Raw genomic sequence first — 18,657 nt, 5'->3', positions numbered from 1 at the left:
GAGCCCACTCTGTAGACAATTGGATATTTATTTTAATCCAGTAGGTGTCAGTGTGAAAATCCCAATTCTGAAATGAGAAAAGGCAGACTCACAGTTGCACACATTTTCCTCCAAGTCCAAGTTTCCTGTCTCTCATGTCCACCTTTCTCTCCACCTTCCTCCTTTCATTCAATTTTCCATCACTCATTTACCTTCTCTTCTTCCTTAGATCTCTCTCCCTATCTCTCCCTCTTTCTCTTTTCCTTCTTGCCTCTCTCTTTGCCTCCTATCTCTCCTCTCATCTTCTCTGCACAATGTTACCATTCTCTTTTAGAAACTGTGAACTAACCTTCCTTTTGCAATTCATCATTTTTATCTTTGTCCTCCTAGACCTTGTCATTCCTGTCCAAACTTAATGCCCTCTAGTTTCTTATTTTGTCCTTTCTTTCATTTCTATTTCTTTCTCCCTTGTCTTCCATCCACATTTTCTTTCTGTCTGTCTTTGTTTCTTCCTTTCTGTCTTTCTTTCCCTCCTTCCTTGTTTTCTTTCTTTCTTTGCTCATTTTTCTTTTATTTATCATACTCCTCCTTCTTTTCCTCCATCTTCTCAATGTCCTTCCATCTCTACTCTGTGTCCTCCTTCTCTTTCCCATGTGTGTATATAAACATCTTTGTCTCAATGTCTCTGGATCCCTTTCTTGTACAATGAATTCTTGCCCATTGATTGTGAGGAACAAGAGACAATATTCTAGAACTAGTGTTAGCTTGTACCTTTAGGACATCAAGTGACGAAACGTATTATAAAAGAAAGCATATTCATTGCTTGCTGAACACTACCTTGCATAAAGAATTCAGAAGAATATAACATTGGGAAGGAAAAATCATGGAAATCTCAGTGTTTCTTCTGGAATTTCTTCAATCTCTGCCCCTTAAAGTTACTTCTTAAGAGGTTGTCTTAAAAACCAGCAGTGGTGTCATTATGTCTTTTAAGAGTGCTTGGTGATCATTAGAATATGCACATAAAAGGAAGGCTTTCATAGCAATCAGTTAAGACATTCTGAACAAAGACAGTTTTTAAATAGTTTTGAGACATTGGTGATTCTATACTTGTAAATTCCAGACTTGAATCTCACATACTTACTGTTTATACTTGGGGGCACACACCACAGCTATGGATTCAGGGAGCACCATTTGATATCCAAAATATGTGTGCAGTTCTGCACTTGACCAGAAGGCTGTCTGGGTTTGATCGGTCTGAGAAGACAAAAGAAGCAAAGAATTCTAAGTTAGCCCAGCCAGCTATGCTTGATTCACCAAGGAAGGGAGGCACAAGGAACATTAACAATCTGTTCTCTCCTGTGATTTCCAAAATCCTTGAATGTAGACTGCCATCTGTCATGTGCAGCAGTAATGTGGAACCATCTTCTTTGTCCTCCTAATTCATAATGTTCAAAATGTACTGTGTTTTTCTCATTTAGTGCCTTAGTGTTTTCATTTTTGTGAATCAACACCATGGTCAGTCCAACACTTATAAAGGATAACATTCAATTGAGGCTGGCTTATAGGTACTAAGGTTCAGTCTCATCATCATAGCAGAAAGTATGATAGCATTCAGGCAAACATGGTGCCTGATGAACACAGAGTTCTACATCTTGTTTGAAAGGCAAAAAGGAGAAGAATGTTTCACAGAAGAATGTCTCCTCCTCTCTTAAAAAGAGGAACTCAAAGTTCATGCCCAAAGTGATACACTTTCTAAAACAATGCCAATACTACTACAACAAGGCTATACACCATACCCTGCCTGGGACAGGAGTATTCCAACCACTTACTTTTATCTTGTCCCTCAGGACAAGGCCCTTTTGGTCATCCACGCTTAGTTAAACCTGATGTCTAGATAGTAACTATTCCAAGTTTTGTCTTCACTTCTAACCCATCTCTGCTTCTTTCCTAACAACAGCAGACTGATTGCTTCATCAATATTTCTGATGACTGCTTCAACAATTTTTTGGGAATGCAGCTGTTTATATTGAATCCTGCCCCTGAGACCCATGGGATTTCTCCCTATGTGACAAGGAGCTACTTCTGTCCTTCTGATGTGGTATAGTATTACTGTCATATGATCATACTATGTCTTTTTCCATTACTTTTCTTCTTCCTTCACTGGGTCAGCATATGTAAAAACCCAGCAAACAATTGCATGCATGAATGGTGATAAATCTTGCAGATGTTAAACCCTGAAAGCCAGTTGTAAAAGTTACATTTCTACCCATTGCAATTGAATCACTCTTAGAATGGAAGTGGTGCACATGTAAAATGGAGGAAGACATGGTGAGAGCAAGAGGGGTTTCAATCTTTGAGGGAGAAAGTGAGAAATTTGGAGCAGGCTTCTAGCAGATTCTCGTTTCTTTCTCTAAGTTGTGTATGAACATAGATTCTTCCTCCACGAGCCATTAAACAACTGTGTTTATGTATGTATACTCACACCTAAGCTATCATTTAAAATATCAAGCCTTTGGAAATCTAAAGTGAAATGAAAGAAAAATTAAAAAAAAAAACAATAAACAAGAAGAAACCATGTCCAAACTATTTCACAGGTCCTATATGACAGTAATCCGTCAACCCATTCCAAAAGAGCAGCCTTCTCACTTCAAATTCCCCTAGATTCTAGGGCCTAGATGCCAGCTTCAGTATGACAGTTATAACAGAATCCACAATGGCCAATTTCTCATCAAGTGACTTTTGTTTTGAGGCACAATATTACTGTTCAGTCAACATGGCACCAAATTCAGTAACTTTCAGTTTATCCTCCTGAATGCTGGGGCTCTAGGAGAGTGACAGTATACCCAGTTTTTGATGACATTATTGAACATTGCAGTCTCTGTACACCATGGATTAAAATATCCCCAGAACTTCAGCAGGTTCCATCCTGAATTCCTGATTCCTGTGTCCCCATCCTGTGGCTTCGGTGAACCACATATCCAGTGCCCTTTCATCCTTTTTGCTCCTTCATCCCCACTGTGTTCCCTGATTTCCTCATTAGACATTCACCTAAGGTGCCAGGAATTGTTTCTCTTGCAGCCAATTCTCCATATTTACTGAGATCATGAGCCACCTGCATGTTTAACTGCCTCAAGTCCCTCTCTAGCCTTCTCACAACATCCTCCCAATATTGATGTTGTAATATCTCACAGGTGCCTTCAATTCCACTTTATAACTGCATCTCACTTTCAAGTTCTGTCCTCTTCTACAAACCCTACTCATGTTTATGAGATAAACACTGGCCCCTCCATGATCCCAACTGATATCCTGCCCTGTCTCAACCTCCTCAATCTCTATCCCTATTCCCTGGATATCTGAAATCCCCTGATCAGTCCTACAAACACAGACACACACACACACACACACACACACACACACACACACAAGACTATCGCCCTCTTATCATCATTCCATGGTATCAGCTCCCAAACCTCACCTGACTTTCCCTAACCAAGCAGCTTTGCATCTCCTTCATTTTAGGTTCTAGAGTATGGCTTTGATCACACCATAATTTTGCTCAGAATAACCCACAGAGTTTTCCCTCTACTCAAAATGGCCACTGTTTTTCCAGGCCATCCAAGACAAGGGATGCCATGGTTCTAATGTCTGATATCAACACATATCAGGCATTGTTTTCCAATACATACCATAAATCCTAGCCAACAGAAATGCTCACCGATACAGGAGGTCAGTGTATCACTCTTCAATGCTATCTACCTCCCCTATAAAATCAAGAGATGTATGCTGTGCATGTGCAAATACTTGAAAACCTAGCTTGTAGGATCTCTTTGTTGGGCACAGAGGACGTACTTCTTCATAAATACAAAACACAACCATTAGAAAGGACACTCTTGGCTTACTTAAGTTTCATTTCTACATCTTTTAGGTATGTGGTCTGTACAGACTGTTTTAATACATCCTGCTAAGCAACCATTCTCCATGCAGATTCGTATCAAGTTGGAACATTGAAGAATTACTCTGAGTAAGACATAAAATACAAGGAGCTGTAAAAGTACTAGGAAATGCTCCTTTCACTTGAACTGCTCACTGTTGACTGTATATGGTCAGTGATAAAGATCTGGAATGGATTGACTCTTTGCAGAGCACTATTTAGGCTGGCTGTTTCTAAGAGAGAGACAAGAGGTTCCCCAGTTACCGAGTTCCATTTGCTTGCTTACATGGATCCATCCTAATGTAAGAAACCCCAGTTCTTCTTATATTAGGAACTGATAATCCTTATAGCAATAATCTTGGGCTCCTTTCTGGAGAGGAATGATGCTATGGGTAACATGATATTCCTCTTCAACCTGCCAGGAGAAAACAACTTGTCACAACTCTTGGAGGACTCAGACCCATTCTCTCACACACACATGACCCAGACCACACCAGTGCATGCATCTCATTGTTCCTACTATCTTTAGTGTTTCAAAATCTTGGGTGCTATTGTGCTTTGTTGAGATACAGTAAAAAGGAAAAGATGTTGAGTAGAATCAGAGATATTCATCCTGACACCTCCTGGTCCTAGGCTCTTTCCTGTAGCAGTCAGCAGGTCTGCTCAGGTGTCCTGAGGTGTCTTGATAATTTATACTCCAAAGCTTACCAGTGTAGGTACTAAGTCAAGGATCCAAAAGCAATTCGTGTTTCCTTTTCTCTTTGCAACTAGGCACCATGTCTCTATTCCTGCTTTATGCCTCCCTGGCTGCCTTATGCTTTCGGTCTGCCTTCTTTATCCTTTAGGTAATATGGCACTCAGACTGTGGAGCTGATTTGAGCTTGTAGGAAGCCTTCAGGCTCATTGTGTGAGTGACTAGAATTATTGGCTCTAGCCCCCAACTAGAATGAAAATTTCTAATTATAGTATTGAACCACATTGTTCATTTCCATGAACTCTGAAAAGCAACCAAATACAGTCATCAAATTCAAGATGGCCAGTCCTTGTCACCCACAGTTCCCTCTGGAGGGTGATGTGTGTGGTATATGCCCTAGATATGTTCCCTGACAGTCATGGAAAAACAAGGGGGAAGAAACGGCCTAAGATCAGGAGAAGTATTCATATCTTTACCAAGGCTCCATGTAACACCCCACATTTCTTGATTCCTCTCTTAGTGTTCTTCCTTTCTGAGGTGAGGAATTTCTCACATACATCCTGAGGGAGGACCAGCAGGTGCAGGTCTCTTCCCTTCTGAACTCTAATGAAAAATTTAGAGAAGTCTGTGGTGACAGGGCCTGGTATCTCTGAGCAGCACTCAGTCAGTCAGCCTGGGAGAGAAATTTAAAGTCATTGTGATTCTTTCCTTCATTCTGCTCCTGATAATTAATTAGCAGGAAGTTTTACTCTAGGTTCTGGCTATTGGTGTCTGGGAGATGGGGCCTTGGACTTTACTGTCAGCTTAAGTGGATAGAGCAATGTTTCTGGATGTGAATCTGAGATGATTATAAAATTTCTATGTGTGTGGAAGGATTCATTGGACAAAGTCTTCTAACTGAGGTATGGACCATATGCCTCCAGGGATCTAAACAGTCAGAGAATAGGAAAACTTCTGCTGTGTTTCCCCAGGCAGAGATATGTCTTCTCTATTCTTAGTTCATATCTCCAGATTTTTTGGCCTCTGGATTCTAAGATCTGGACATGTGTTTTCCTGTGTCCTGCTGGGATTTTCCTTAGGCACAGTCTCACACAAGTGATTTACAAGGGCCGTGACTTCCAGACATAGAATCAAACTGCAAGTATTTCATAGAATCCTCCTTTAAGAAGCCAGCTGTGGGCATGCTCAATCATATGGAGTATTTACACTCGAGCAGTGAGCCTGTGAGAAACCCCAACAGATAATAAGAGGTTGCGTACAGCAGAAAGCCAGTCTATTCTCAAGATCAGAACATCAGGGTATATCCTCAATAGTGTAGTATTGTAGGGAAAAGAGAGGCCCTTGTGGCCTCAGAACTTCAAGGCAAGCTCAGAAGTTTTCTTTCTTGCCATCAAGTCATAGACACATCCAGAAATATTTCTACGTCTACTCAAGGTGACAAGAGAGTTAGATTGTCAAGACTGAAAAAAGAAACACTCATCACAGTAGGTTCTGTTACCACAGCATAGTGAGTTGATCCCTGGTAGCAAAATACTGAATACATGGCCGGAGATTGAGTATTCTCTGTGGGCTCCAGTGCTCCAGACTTGAGACACCTGTCCAGCATCTCTGCCTTACCTTACTTATGAGCTTCAGTTGAACTCCTGTGTGACTGACCCAGAAGAAATTGGAACTACTTCTACACAAGGCTTGTCCAAGTCAGAAACCTGTGGTAACTCACCTGGCCTTTCCAAGGTGCGTGTTTCTGCAGCCTCTTTGGAAGCTGCTGATCTGGCTGGGGCTGCTTCTTCACAGGCTTTCTTTCCTGAAGACACCACTGGTGGGCTGAAGGACCTTGTTGTTACTGAAGAAGGCTGAGCTTCCTTTTATGCTAATGGTGCTCCAGGGCCCTCCTCCCCAAATTTGTTTCCTTCAGAACCATCCATTTTTCCAAATGGGTAGAAAGCCCATTTGAATAATCCCCATGTTACTAGAATATTTCTTATCTCCTCCCAGAAGGCTGCTGTTTGGTAAAGTTCCTCTTTGTCCTTCTGTAGGAAGGGAAAATTATTTAGGCCACTGCTTTAAATCTTACAAGCAAATTCTTGTCAGCCCAGATATTAACCAAATGTAGTTCTATTAAAGTCTGGCATCTCAGTCTAGGACCTGTATCCCTGGTGTGTTTGAAAATCCATTCTTCTACTTTACTCATTTCCTGTTTTCAGTAAAGCTAGGTCTGAGTCTTCTCAGTATGCCACTCCAGTGTGTGTGTGTGTGTGTGTGTGTGTGTGTGTGTGTGTGTGTGTGTGTCTTTGCTTCATATGCACATTGCATGTGGAGCCCTTTTATTAAATAACACACTCCACTGACACAGCACAAGACAGTCCTGGGAACAGACTTAGTAGGTGACACAGAGTTTTTCTCTCTCCATGCTTCTCACACTGAGTTTCTCTGCCAAATAGCTTAGATATTCTTCCAAGTATTTCTTTAGTAATTCCCTTTTCAGGTCCTCATCTCTCCTAAAAACGTGTTTTGTCCTCTGCAATACCAAACCAAAATGGATAATTAGAACAGTTCTAATGTCATCAAAAAGACAAAGAAAATGAGTTAGCAGGGCAGCAGTATCTCAGTCATGACCTGAACGCCATTCCCTGCCATCCCCTGCTTTGTACTGAAATCCTGAAGGAGAATTTTCATCCATTCCATCTAGTGTCATCATCTGTGGCTTTTCTGTGACTAGCCTTGTACTACTCTTTAGATTTTTGGTCACCCACATTGAGAATGAAAACCTACCTTGAGGATATTTGATCTTCTAAAATTCTCTAAAATCTCTTGGTACTTTTTTTCTGTGGGGATTTTTCTACATAGAGTCTTAACAGAATAGAACAGAGAGAAAGCTGTGCAGAGAAAATTATGTGTCTAAATGAGGACCTAAGGAAATTTGGCCTCTGTATACTTGGTTTCACATGTTTCTCATATTTAAAAAGGTGCACGCTGACATCCCACATCCATTTCCATCCCTTGGCCTGGAAAGAGAATATCCACAGTCTTCCATTAAAGTGGCACATTCAGCAAACATTCAACTGTCAATTGGCATTGCTAAAGTGGCCTAGTGCCACTCTCACCTCAGCACTCAGGAGGAACCAGATGGACCCACAGAAATTTGAGGAAACTGGTTGTCCTCATAAATTTGAAACTAGAAAATAAAGAGTGTTCACAGTCTTCCATTCCCAATCACAATATGAATCTTTGTCCACATAGAAGGTTTGTTTATTGCTTACCAGGAGTGCACAACCTCATCAGATGTCATCAGGTAATGACTAGACACCGGAAGGTTCTTAGTTCCTGGAGGTACTGTGCTGTTGGCACCTAGTCAGATGATACACTGAAAGATGCTGGTGAACTGCTTCAACCCTCAGGTCTGTCCAAGATTCAAAACCGATTCACAAACCTGTCAGAAATTCTGCTTAAGAAGAGGATATGACCATAAACTCAGTCTAAGAAACTGATGTCTGGGTAATTATATGACTCCTTAGTAAGAGTGATTTATTTTTGGAAAAGAGAAGAAATAATGGGAGATTTACTATAATCTCAAGAGAATGCCTTTATTTTGCTGGAAAGCACCAGTGGAAACCCAGGAGAAACCTTGTTCTAGGAGTTATAAAAGAAGGATAATGCAAACTGTGGTACCTGAGCTCATCTGTAAACCGGAGCTTTATCTTTGTAGACAAGGAAGTGTTATATCTGCTCATCACACAGGCTTCAGAAGTTCAATAAAATCATGTCCAGAAAACCCCTCCCCAGTGCCTGAGCTCCTCAGAGTCACGTGTATCTCCTTATATTCTGTTTCACCTTTCAGGGCCTCTTATGGTTGGTGAGACTTTTCTACCATCCTCTTACTATAGGTAAAGCACACTTGTCAGTCACTGAGGCTGAAATAGTTATTTCCTGGTGACAGCTCTGCTTTCTACTTTTTATTCTGCCTACCCAATATGATAGCCAGTTTGAAAAAAGCCTAACTGTGCTTAACAACACTGATGCCAAGTAGTCCACAATCCTCTGGTGACTGTGGAGCTATAGGAAGCCATACCTCTCTCCCGTGGAATTCACTGAGCTTGGCCACCCATCAGAGACAAGCCAGTGACTTCTTGAGAGGAGATTTGGAAATCAAAACACCTCCCAGATCAGATACACCCTGCTTTCTGGCCCCCTTTTCTTCTACTATGATCTGGACCATGTGTGCACAGGTTCAAGAACTAAGTCTACTACCAATAATATTCCTTACTCATTGATACCACCACCTTTAGTCCTCATGTCTTTGAATTGCAAGAAAAAGCCTGTGTGTGAGCTGCCAGAAATCTGACAAAGAGATGACAGCCTCAAGTGCCATAGCTTTCAGCCAAGGAGAGAACCCTGAATAGAACAACAGGTTGAACAAGGGAAGAGTTCCAGGAAAGGAGTAGAAACTGCAGGTTCTCATGTGAGAAATTTGTGATAGAGCACAAATATGGCTTTTCCTTGTCCACATTTATCTAGGTCGGCTGCCATTTTGAAGAAGTTTTTCCTAAGGCTCATGTAAGAAGCCAACAAATAATTGTTGTTGATTTCAGTGTTCTGCTCTAGCGCACTTAAGATTTGGAATCTCTCTTGTGGAGGTAGAGTGACATTATGATGTCTGAGGATGTTCTAAGACAGAAAAAAAAGACAGGAAAGATCAAAATCATTGGTCAGGCCTGCTGCCATTCCAGATCTCTAGCACACATGCACATGCATGCACATAAACACATGTACAGAGCCATATTGGGGCAGTCTTGCACTTGGTCAGAGTTTGACTTTGGTCAAGGTTAACTTCTCCCAGTTAGCCAGGATCCTGCTCCACCTAGGGTGGAGCGCACGTAGTAAAGGTTAAGTTCATTGTTCCTCCAGGTATAGGGATTCCTGAATTAAACAGGTGACCCACCCAGCTGCCGGAGCAGTCAAGACGAAGACCTCCAAGAGAAGCTAGACAACTTCCACCGGAACTCAGCCTGGAGTCTGGGGGGAGGGTTTGCCCAAACTGTTATAAGGTCTGGCGCCATTAAAGTTTACGGCTTTGATCAGTGAACATTGACTTGGCCGTACGTTCTTTTCGCCGCTCTTCCCTATGACCCCAAAATTCTCTCAACAGGTAACCCGGTTTACATGTAGCTGCTGGCGGCTACAAACACACACACACACACACACAAACACAAACACATACACACAGTTCTGTGCATCTGTATTGCTGCATGTTTGTGTTGGATTCACAGATCTCTTTTGCTAAAGAAATTAGAGTGAATAGAACCCCACAAGTGGTGATTGAGTTTTATGAATTTGGTAAATAATCCCACCATGGGATTTCCTTATTATGGTAATCAAGTGGTAGGCTTGGGATTGGGATGTCTGTCCCCATTAAACATGTAATGCACAAGAGCTTTCAGGGAATGCTCAACTTTAGGAGCTGTCTTACAAATAGCCTATTTATTGAAGTGAGAACCAGAAAACTTCACATAGCTATGAGTGGTTCTGTACACATAGAAACGTAATGCATTTTCATGACCATGAGGAAGGAAAACTCAGTTTCTGCTGTCTAAGAAGTTCAGAGGAATGGATACAGAAAATGTGTTAAATTTACACAATGGAGTCCTACTCAGCTATTAAAAAGAATGAATTCATGAAATTCTTAGGCATGTGGTTGGAACTTGAAAATATCATCCTGAGTGAGGTAACCTATCACAAAGAAAACACACAGTAATCACTTGCTGATAAATGGATATTAGCCCAAAAGCTCAGAACACCCAAGATACAACTCACAGATCACATAAAGCTCAAGAAAGAGTAATATCAAAGTGTGGGTACATTGATCCTTCTTGAAAGGTGGATCAACACACGATGGCTTACAACCAACCGATAGACTGAGCATAGGTTCCTCAATGGAGCAGCTAGAGAAAGGACCCAAAGAGATGAAGAGATTTTCAGCCCCACAGGAGGAAGAAGTACCAACCAGTATCTCCAGAGATCCCAAGTTTTAAAACACCAAACAAAGAGAACCCATGGCTCCAGCTACTCATGTAGCAGAGGATGGATATTTCAGACATCAATGAGAGGAGAGGCCATTGCTCCTATGAAGGCTTGATGCCCCAGTGTAGGGGAATGCCAGGTCAGGAAAGTGTGTGGGGGATTGTTGGTAAACGGGGAGGGGAAATGGGATCGGGGATTTTTGGAGGGGTAACAAGGAAAGGTAATAACATTTGAAATCTAAATAAAGGAAATAGATACTAACAAATAAACAGAAAACAAACAAACAAAAATGTTCAGAACCTAATCCTGAGAATCCTCAGTAGGCAATAAAACAGTTGAGTAATCTGAGCACTTTGAATCACAGCATTGTGCATGACTTTCTTGGGTCAGAGTGTTTGAGCACAGAGTGCAATGCAGTCTAAAGACTAACTGATAAGGGCATTGACCTGTGTTATCTAATCCCAGTGGCAATATAAAGAAAACGTGATATATGTCCACTTGGGTGAAAACATTTGAGGATCATTAGTATAAACACAAAAATAACATTTACATTTTAAATTTGTCTCTCATAATTCCATGTAAATTACCTTCATTTGTAACTGCATTGAGACATACCATATTTGTTGTTCCAGTAGAGAAAGATCCTTTCTTCTGTAGATTCCATTGGTCTGAGTGCCTAGGTATCACTAGGTTCCCACCTGTCACAAGTTAAACAAGAAGCTAGGAAAGGAGATCCTTTCCTTCACTTGGAATTAATGTTATATTACATTAATGTGGACACACTTCCCAGGGAGGATGTGGATGTGACAGGTGAAGGGAAGATCAAGATTAATCTTTCAGTCATTTTTACCTCAGATAAATCCCTGTGCAGGATTAGATGTAAAAGGACTTCAACCTGATTGCTGAGAAAGTCTCAAGCCTCCTCTCTCAACACTGCTGTTGCCATTGGTCTCTGAGATCTCACTAGATCACCCATTTAGTTGTGCTTGTAGGATCATAGGATCTTTCAGTGCATTCCTCCAAAGATTTCTAAGTTTGGCTTATAATTCAGTGCCAATAATAATCTGTCATAGGATATGATGTATTACTGAGAAAATAGATATTATGGCTTATATTGAGCTGTTGAGTAACTGTAGTTAAAAATGTCTCATACATTTATTATAAAATACTTAGAACTTTAAGTGTCTTAACACAAACCAATGACAAATGGTTGAAGTAATTGATTTGCTAATTAAGCTGATTTCAAGATTCCATAATGTGTAAATTTGTTAACTCTTAATATTGTATCTGCCTAATGTTTGGAACTGATAATTTTCATTTAAAATATTTTTTAAAAAATTAATATTGAAGTATGAGTATCAAAAATTCTAATTTTATACTTTTGATATTCAAAAGTGTATCAAGAAATCATTCAAGGATAACTGAGATATTTTAAATAAATTCTGTTATGTATGATGATACATTTTATTTCATTGTTCTTCAGATAATTGGCAGCTATACCCATTCTATTACTTGTCTCTTTGAAACATTGCAGCTGTAAACATGTATGTTCAAGTATTCCTGTGAAATTATTTTGACAACAGTTCTCTTGCCTTTTGGCCAGGAATTGCAGCTAATGAGAATTTCTTCCTGGGATAATTAATTTCCCTGAGCACTCTCTTTTCAATTAAAGTTGAAGAAAGGTATATAATAATAAATAGGGACTGTTAAATACGTTTTGATGATTTATACACCTTCAAGTTGACTGGAATCATCTAAGAAATCGTAGAAGCATATTTCTGGTTATATGTGTTAGAGACTTTCCAGGTGGGATTAACAGATGCAGGTGTTCCACTCTGAATGTGGGAACTGTGTGTCCCTTGACCTGGAAGCTGAGGTTGAATAAACAGTAGCAAAGGAAATAGCCACCAGAGAAGTACATCCCTTCTTCTTTTTTGCCTTTCTGCAAGGCTAAAATGCTGTACTCCAGCATACTGTACTCCCAGCCATGATGAACAGAATCTTCCTCCTATTGGAATGCAAACCCCTATAGCTCCTTGGAACCTTTCTCTAACTCCTCTATTGGGGACCCTTTGCTCAGTTCAATGGTTGGCTGAGAGAATCCCCCTCTGTATTTGTAAGGTACTGGCAAGGCCTCTCATGAGACTGCTATATCAGGCTCCTGTCAGCTAGCACTGTTGTCATGCACAATAGTGTCTGGGTTTGGTAACTGTATATGGGATAGATTCCTATTTGAGGGCAGTCCCTGTAAGGTCATTCCTTCCTTCTCTGCTTGACACTTTGTTTCTATATTTCCTCCCATGAGTATTTAGTACCCCTTTGAGAAGGATCTAGGCTAAAGGGGTCTGGAAGGATGTACCAAGTTGACAGTGAAAGACACAAAAATGAACTAGAGCAGCTACATCAGTTTCAGACAAAGTAGGTGTCATTTATATAATAACATGTCATTACTTAAAGCATAACATACATGCTTTTCTTACATTTTGAAGGTTTACAGTTCCATGATGGAGTCACTGGAAGTGTTGAGTTCACGATCTCATTCATGCATGGCAGCTTCTTGCTGTCTTTCTACAACCATGAAACGAGCTCCTTGTCCCTCTCTGGAATGTTATTGGAGGTAAAGTGACCCAGAAGTGACATCACTGCTGGAATCCCAGCTCTCTCCTGGCAGGCTGTGCTCAGAGGGCAATGAAACCACCCAGCTCCAGGGTGCAGATGGTGAGTGGAAGGATCCTTTCCCAGATGCTCTACTCATCTTATGTCCTGTGACTCTCCCACAGTTCTTATTTTAGATTCGCTGTCTTTATTCATTTGTTACCCTATGTTCTAATAAGGACTCTTGGAAAGGCTCCTATTGTCTCACCATTATAGTACTTTGAACTTTGAACCAGAAGTTATCTGTGACCCCAATATGAAATACAATTCTCAACATCCATTCACAAGTAATATTAGACAGTAGTGTGGGCCAACTGCATTTCTTTTTTTTAAGAAGTTGTATTTTATTTCATTATGATAAGTAAAAAGCAAATTTCCAGTAATTATTGTTAAAATATACTATATATATATATGTGTGTGTGTGTGTGTAATTCGAAATTGATTGACTAGATTGCAACATTGAAAGATTATATATACCATAACCACAAAAATATGTAAAAACTTTGGTAGAAGTAAAAAAGAATCATGATTGCTTGAGTTAAGGACATACTGGTAGAGAAGGAAAACCCTCCTACTTTGTGACATATTTGCATATGTATTTAATTGGACTATAAAGGTGTTAGAAAGTGAAGGAAATAACCTTATATTTGTAGGGTTTTTTTTTTTGAGATTTCTTTTTTTTATTTTTTTTAATTTATTGATATATTTATTTACATTTCAAATTATTTCCAATTTTCTGGACCCCCACTCCCCGAAAGTCCATCAGTCCCCTTCCCTCCCCCTGTTTTCCCACCCAACCCTTCCCACTTCCCTGTTCTGATTTTTTAATTTTTTTAAATACATTTTTTTAGTCAATATATTTTTATTTACATTTTAAATGATTTTCTCTTTTCTGGCCCCCCACTCCCCAAAAGTCCCATAAACCCCCTTCCCTCCCCCTGTTCTCCTACACGTATGACGTTTTTATTGCCTGTTGACATTTCTGTGATCTGACGTGTTTGTCACTACTTATAGTATTACCCTCTCACTCAAAATCAGCCTGCAGCTACATGCTTTCCAGAAGCAGTCTGTTCTGCCCAGCTGCTCTAAAAATCAATCTGTCTATAAAAAGCCAGCCTTGCTAAGGGTAATGCCAGCATAGGTATTTCTTTCCCAAGCTGAATGAGAGAACACAGACTTTCAGGGTCCAATTCTTTAAAGAAAGTAAATATACACATAATAGAAGCTCCAAATGCATCATTATTTACATTTTTATATTTTATATTTTTACCATTTTAAAAGGTACAATGGCATCATTAATTGAATATACATTATGTTCTGTAACTTTTCCCCTGTGCCCATGTCCTCAAGGATCTTTCCCAGTTTCTCTTGAATATGTTGTGGAAAATGCAAAGACAGAAAATCAGACATTATGCTGGCAGAGAGACAGAGATACATACAGAATGTCCAACAGACAGGCAGACACACACAGAGAAAAGAGAAAGAGACAGACAGAGAGAGCAAGATAGAAAGAGAGAGACAGAGACAGAGACAGAGAGAGAGAGACAGTGCGAAAGAGTAGCACCCAACTCCATATGAGATTTCTCCATTAAATACCCCTCCTCAGAGCTCAGGAAATCCTGAAGTAGAAAAATAAGAATAAATAATATACTTTCCATAGGATAGACTAGACACAATGAGAACAAAGCGTTCTAAGTCAACTGATCAAAACTTATTTGTATACACAGACACCGAGGCAGCAAACATAGGGTGTACTGGGGTGTACAAAGTCTTCCCAAAACCTACCTTACACTTTAGTATTTTTATGAGAATCCTAAATGTGTAAAAATATGTCTCAGTTTCTTGTGTCTTCTCTTGAGCTCTTTTCTTCTATTGGTTTGCCAAGTCTTACTTTGTTGAGGTTTTCAGTGTGGTAGCCTAAGTTTCATTCTTAAATTCAATATACAGATCTAAAAGAAACCACCTTCCTGAAATTATCTGCTGACTTCCAAACTTTTATCCCTTTACTGATCAATATTGAACACACAAACAAACAAACAAACAAACAAATGTTAAGTATCTTAGATGAGGTTTAGAGAGATGCTTTAGTGATTATGAGCATGTACTGCTCTTGAAAAAGACCCTACTGAAGTTCTGGTACCTCATAAGCTGGCTCACAACCGTGAAAGTGGAAGGTAACATTAAGCAACATCTGAAATTGTCTTCTGACATCCACATTTGCATGCTGTGTGCAAATATCCTCCCATTGTTCAGGTGACATTCCTTACTGTATATGAAGGTGTATCTCTATATTTTCAATTGTTAAATCTGTACTGATAAAGACCTAAGTGATGGCAGGAGTTTGATACTGTCATTTCTGAACCATCACTGTGTTTTAGATTTTACATTTTGCTGATTTAAATTTTGCTGTTTTGCTCAAAACAGGAATGTCATTGCCCAGTGGCAATCCAAGAAATATTCTGGCACTGCCTTATTGCTGATTGCTAATTATAAATATCTGACAGCCAATAGTCAGGTCAAAACTACTGGGGTTGACCAGGGCAGTAGACAACAGAGGGGACAAAAGCAGATGCAGGAGTATGAAAAGATACTGATGGAAACAGAAGATAGGGAACAGAGCAGTAAACAACAAGACCCAATTGCGTAGGTAGATTTTTGTACAACTTGAAGTTTAAATGAGCTATCCCATTAAAATGCCTATAGCTTTGACCAATACAGAAATCTATGTTTTAGTTCTCCTGTAAGCTGCTCTGTGAAAAGCCCTGCTTTCATCTATGCTTACAACAATACATACCTGCAAAACAATATGTGATGCAGCTTCTTGGGTGTATGGATGATTAAACTGATAGACAATTTCATGGTTTCCTACATAGAGGAATCCAGAGAAGCTTCCATCCCTCTTCCAAACACAATGGTCCTTCCTGCCTGACAAGTGTAGCCCAGCCTTCTCACATTTCTCTCTTGCACAAATACCCTTTGAGCCTTGGTAACAGGCTCTCAGGGCAGCAATAGAGCCCCTGAGAACAAAGTCTTTGATTTATTACTCGTGCTGTATGCATAGAGGCAGAGAAGGCACACACAGAACTAAGTACACATGTATGAATGCTCACATCTACAAGCATAATCTCTCACTCATGGAGACCCTCATCTCTGTACATACTCATGTATCACACACAATTGGAGAAACCTGTGACAGAGAGGCACATGTAGATACACATACTTCAAAGGGTTTTTACAACTGTATAGCCATTTAATCTACTGTACACTTGAGAAACTCCCCTGAGCCAGCAAGAAACTGGACTTGTGTGTTAGTTCATGATAACTGTGGCATCCACTGCTTCCTCCTTTTCCTGGACTTCCATCAACCACTGTCCAATCATGTTCTCTTTCAGATATCTCTGGATAAAATAGCTAAGGGTCCTGGAATGCAAACTGCATGACAAGTGTGGTTGCCAATCTTTCAGCCTTGTACATCTATCAAGATAGCTGTGTCACAGATGGAGGTAGATGCATAGTGCTCTCACAAGGCAGAGAGGGGAGAGGCATTCAACAGAAAGCAACAGGCACGCCACTTACTTCATTCAGCTTAGAATCTCTGTCTCCACAGTTGGCTCCAGTCAGTCTGTGGAAAACTTCATCCCTCTGCTCCCTCGGAATCTCTCTTGACCAATTAAAGGTAAGTTGTCTAAGAGACATGGCAACACAGCTTGTGAGCAATGAGTATTTCTTTATGGTCACCTGTCCCTTTGCCTAACTGTGAAGTATCTTTTAGCCTCTGGTTCCTATATTGATGATTTGTGAGGTTTGGTTGTCCAGAACTTGAGCATGCTATATTAGTAACTCAGGCCTAAATAGAACATCAACATCACTGTCACTCAAACCTCACTGAAGCTGAGGCAAGAAAATCATGTGGCCATCCTGCCTTATATGGAAATTCTACCTCAAAAAATGCATGATTGTCATTCAGAAATGTCACTGCACCTTACATCTCATAGACTACAAATGCCTCTTACTATGCTAACAGGAAAATGTCAGCAGCAAGGAGGATAAACTGCTCTGAGTTAATGAAATCACCTGAGAGGTTCTTTGCTTGTTGATGGAGAATCACCAAAATATCAGCACATCCCTCCTCTCATCTCTAGAATTGGCTTTACTTTTGATCAGGTCTAACTATGTAATCCAAACTACCTAGACATCTTGGTATATTTCTCCCTCTATCCCAAGAAGCAGGACTTGAGATGTAAGGCAGAATAGCATACTTTTTGTTTTCTGAGTGACTTACCTGATTAAAGAATAGGAAAATTGGCAAATTTCCTACCTTCCATTATCTCCAACAGGTCTTTAACTTGTAGCCACAAGGTCTCCCCAGAAAACACATTCAGAGTCTACAACATAAATACTATTATTCTTTCTCTGGTTCAAATTAAGGACAGCTTATGTCTGAATAGGAAGTCCATACACAACTGGTTAAAATATTCCATGTTCTCCTTCTCTTGCTGTCTTAGCTTTTTCAGGGACTTTAAGCTTCCTCTAGAACTCCACACTCTCTACTTACCCATGGGTTCTCTGCCAGATCCCCCACCTGACATCCCTTGAGGTACATGCATCAAGATTGAGGAAATCCAGGCAGGCTCTTGAGCACGTACATACTTATAGAGTTCTAGGTTTAAGGATTTCTATTTTTTCTCAGAAGACTTTGTGCATGTGAATTTTTGGTCTATATGTATGTATATGAATTCATTACTAGAGCCAAGGTTACCTGAGAAAATTAGAAATTGAGTAGAGAACTTATGAGCAAACATATGGGAGCTGAGATCAAATAGGATCCATATTGAATGATATTTTTTTTTTGGAATGAGCCATGTCTGGAGCCTCACGCTGTGTCTATAAATTAATTTGTACTCTACAGAGCATTGGAGATCAGAATGCTTTGTGTCCTCCTCATGTTTTGATCTAGGAACATTTACAAGTGATTACCTGGCCCCTCAGCCTAGTCCTGTACTTATAGTACCACCTCACTTACAACTCTGCACTGGCTAGCAGCAAGTCAGTCTGGGGATTGGGTTGTGTCTATGTATACAGGGCCAGCTGTGATATGAAAAGACATAATTTGTGTCTTCACTTAGACCAACAAGCAAGGAGAGGTGAGAATCATAGGGAAGGATCTAATAGGAGAAGTGAAGAAAAAGTGTGTGTCTGGGACAGATGTGGACTGGAATGTAAGCATTGCAAAAAGGACACTTAGAGATTCACTTTCTGTACTCATCTAGGCACCGACATGCAAAGGGATCAGTGGTAAGAAAACCTCATGCTGTAGTGATGGAACAGTTATCAGTGTGGCATCCTTATATGATGCATTTTTGAGTGCAGACTTGTGGAA

General features: G+C 40.1%; 1 long non-coding RNA gene across 2 annotated transcripts; it reads right to left on the bottom strand.

Annotated features, from left to right (window-relative positions):
- Nucleotides 1-7,741: 7,741 nt before the first annotated feature.
- On the bottom strand, nt 7,742-17,762 carry LOC127692691 (uncharacterized). Of its 2 annotated transcripts, XR_007979514.1 has the most exons (4): nt 17,596-17,762; nt 16,854-16,962; nt 11,238-11,320; nt 7,742-8,034 (listed from the first exon to the last, which is right to left on the bottom strand). It is a non-coding gene; the product is annotated as an uncharacterized LOC127692691 (long non-coding RNA). The 2 variants fall into 2 exon arrangements; XR_007979515.1 differs by lacking the exon at nt 7,742-8,034 and having other exon boundaries at nt 11,196-11,320.
- Between the last annotated feature and the right edge of the window lie 895 nt (nt 17,763-18,657).

Source organism: Apodemus sylvaticus, chromosome 9 (assembly GCF_947179515.1).
Source record: "Apodemus sylvaticus chromosome 9, mApoSyl1.1, whole genome shotgun sequence".
Taxonomy (NCBI): domain Eukaryota; kingdom Metazoa; phylum Chordata; class Mammalia; order Rodentia; family Muridae; genus Apodemus; species Apodemus sylvaticus.
Note: the sequence above shows the minus strand (reverse complement) of the source record. Positions and strands in the feature narration are given on the sequence as shown.